Source organism: Lathyrus oleraceus, chromosome 4 (genome assembly GCF_024323335.1).
Source record: "Lathyrus oleraceus cultivar Zhongwan6 chromosome 4, CAAS_Psat_ZW6_1.0, whole genome shotgun sequence".
Classification (NCBI taxonomy): Eukaryota; Viridiplantae; Streptophyta; class Magnoliopsida; order Fabales; family Fabaceae; genus Lathyrus; species Lathyrus oleraceus.
Window position 1 is genome coordinate 347,646,775 of NC_066582.1, and position 3,309 is coordinate 347,650,083.

Here is a 3,309-nt window from a genome sequence, read left to right on the forward strand (position 1 = left end):
TTGGTGAGATAGCTTGTTGGAGAAGTTACTCAAGATACCTAGTCAAACTAGGGTTTCCAAGGCAAATCACCTCCAAACTCTTGAAGAAAACTTGATCAATATAACATGTAGAGATCATTGGGACTCATATATGATGCTTTGAAACATTTGTGGGTCAATCCATGGTTGTGCTCTTAGCCATGAGGGTCTTAAACCCTAGATGTGACCTTGATAGATCAATGGTGATCATGCCCTACCTACAAAAGAGTTAGGCAAATGCAAAGACATATTTTTGGTATTTTGGTTAGTAAAATGACAATATACAAGTATGATATAATCAAATGGTGCTTGGTGATCTCTCCCAAAACAAACCCAATGAAAGGGGGGTAAGGAGGATGCCAAGGTATGATCCCAATGCTAATCCATATGATGAGATTGCATAAGGGATCTTAGGGTCAAAATTAGGGGCCTTACAATATGAATATCATCCAAGTTTCATGATAAACTTCAAGATGTCTTCTCCAACTTTTATTCTTTTAGAAATGTAAAATTCCACTTGCAAGGGTACTAAGAGGAAACATTATGGGTCCATTTGAGTCATCATCATTGAACAAGCAATTTTCCTCAACTTCTAAAACCCATAACTCCATCATGATGGTGTCAAATTTGTGACCAAATTGAAGATGATTTAAAGATCTACAACTTTGAAGAAGTAACCAAAGTCATTTGAAGCTGATAGAAAAAGGTTATTCAAGGTGGAAAAGGGGTCATTTGACTTTTACCTTAGAAAATTTTCAAATCTTTTTGATTCCTCCAACTTCAACCCCAAAATTCCTCATGATTCAAGCTTCAAATGAGAAAATTTCCAACAGAAAAGGGTTTCCCTTTGATGGTAGCTTTTCAAAGAGTCCAAGATCATTGCATTTGGATCAAAATTTAGGGGCTTGCGCATGGTTCCTTTGCATGACCCAATTTGGGAACTTTTGCATTCAAGTGTTAATTCCTTTTGCATGCTTCCATGTTATGACTTCAACATACTTTGTACACGAATTAGAAGTGGATTGCATCATTGTTTGGGTCTAATTACATGCCCATGCACCCATGCACACAACATGGCTATTTATGGCCAAATTTTGAATAGTGTCAAAATCACTTTGCAATGCTTATAGAATGAGCTCATTAGCCTTAGAAATGAGGAGGACCCTTGCCTAAGATTTGATCAACAATCCCTAAGCCTCCATTGAAAGAACACCTTGAAGATTTCATTGAAATCGAGCTTTTAGTTCACTTTCTATTTCTGAACTAAAACTCCAAGGATTCATATCCATTTGTGTTCTAATCATCTCTTGCAAGCAAGAGAAAGCAAAGGCAAGAAGAATTGCATCAAGATCAAGCCAAATCACTACAACTCGAAGTTGATTTTTCCAGATTTTCAAGTCTTCATTTATCTCTCATTTCTCCATAATTTTGCTTGATTTGTGGTTGGCTGAAGTCCTACCAATGTAGGCAACAAGATTAAGTTGTTTTGAGGTTGAATTGAAGCAACTCAGTTTGCATACCTCATTTCTCAACTCCACATATCTTTTCATATAGTGAGAGTTGGATAAATTGGAGGTCAGATTCGAGATCCTAGAATTTTTCTCTTCAAAATAGTGTATGGATCTTTCATTTTTATGAACTTTTTTGTTGGACCAGTCCGGTAAGGGTGACTGGAGAAGATGATCAGAGCTAGGGCTCTGATGGTGCGCTGGCAGTGTCTAGGCAATTTGATCTGGTTCCCACGTTTTAATTATGGCCCTTCTCTTTGATTACCATGTGTACACTCGCGTTGACCTTGGAACACCATGGACATGATGCACGTGGCCATCAAATCTGCCACCTCAATTAATAAGGGAGATCTGATGACCCTTGTTTTTTTGGATTTTATTAATTTTCTGTTTTAATTTTTAAAATACCATTTCCTTATTAAATTCATATTAATTTCAATTTTAATCCAAAAACGTGGGACTTTCACCAAAAAATATTAAATAATTTCCTCTTCTATATTTTGAATTAAAATCATTTTTTGGATTGGATTTGATATTTTTTGTGAATTTAATGATTTTTGACTTGTTTTTAATTGATTTTAAATACTTCTGACTTTTGAAAAATTCCAAAATAAATTGTCTAAGGCCTTTGATCTTGTTTGAACTAGGATAAATCCCTTGGCCATTTATTTGGTGATTTGAAGGGATTTGAGGTTTTCCCCTTTTTAAATGTATTTTTATTCATTTTTAAATTGATTTTAATTTGATTAATTGCTTTAAAATTATGTTGAGCTATTTGATTGACATTGTGTTGTTTCATCTTCTTTTTGGCCTTGATCTTTGTTGATTTGAGCTCCAATTTGATAAAAACTATTGGATTTAGGGGGTTGATATGTGTAAACTTCATCCCTCAGGATGAATGGATAGTATTGATTAGATGAAGTTCCTCACTTGATCAATTTGGGATTCTATTTCACTTTATCTTCTCATCTCCATCTCTCTTCTTTCCCATTCCCTCCATGACCAATGATTTCTTAATAAGTCAAATACTAGTTGATTCACCAATGACCTTGTGTTAGATGAATCAACATGAGCCTGATTGAGAAAGGTCTATCCCCTTCTATTTTTGTGCGTGTTATGCTTTAGGAGCTTGGTTCTTTGTACCTTATCTATAGCATACATTAACACCAATATTTTTATAGCCCGACCTCAAATAGTTGTGACTTCTACATAAGTCCAATTACGATTGCTTAACTTATAACTAAATTTGTTCGAAAGCAATAACATTTTTTTAAGTGAGATTGTAAGTCTCCCCTTTCTCATGGTATTCTGTGAAGATTTGATCTTTTTCCATTTATGAGAGCTAGTGGCATTCTTGTTGATTTTATCCAAGTTGGAGCCCTTCTCATAGATGATGTCTAGGTTCAATCTTCATGATTATGAGTGGATGGTTGAGTGTTCTCCAAAAAATGAATTAAATAATTACTTCTTCCACTAACATTTTCACTAACATTTCTTTGTATTGATTTTATCTGTAATGTCATTTACTTAAAGCAATTTAAATTTTAGTACTTCTATCATTCATTATCATTTACATTTCATGCAAGACGTTTATGTTTTAGTCATTTTCACTTTGCTCACTTGAGCCATATCTTGTACTTGTATATATTGTGTGCTTGTGACTTTGTTGTGTATGTGGTCTTAGGATTTTAAAATACCTAATAATAACAAAAACCTAAAAAATGTATTGGTGGACTGATACACTCTATCTGTGACTTGGTTTGGATCCTTGGACTTAGAGTAG